A 234-nucleotide genomic window follows, 5' to 3' on the forward strand; every position below is an offset into this window, starting at 1 on the left:
ATATATATATAATTTATTTAGGCAGCAGTAAGCAAATGTGTGCCAGCAAGGAGAACTATAACTATCATTAAATATGACTGAAGGTGTTATAAACACCTACATTGCTAGAAATAAGAGCTAAACACTCTAATGCTGCAGTCAACGCACATAATTGTCTACACACATGCCGACAGGGACAGTGATCACCCGAAAAGCAGCGATCGACACACTTCGAGACTGACCGGTCAGTTTCAG

Source organism: Octopus bimaculoides, chromosome 12, assembly GCF_001194135.2.
Source record: "Octopus bimaculoides isolate UCB-OBI-ISO-001 chromosome 12, ASM119413v2, whole genome shotgun sequence".
Lineage (NCBI taxonomy): Eukaryota > Metazoa > Mollusca > Cephalopoda > Octopoda > Octopodidae > Octopus > Octopus bimaculoides.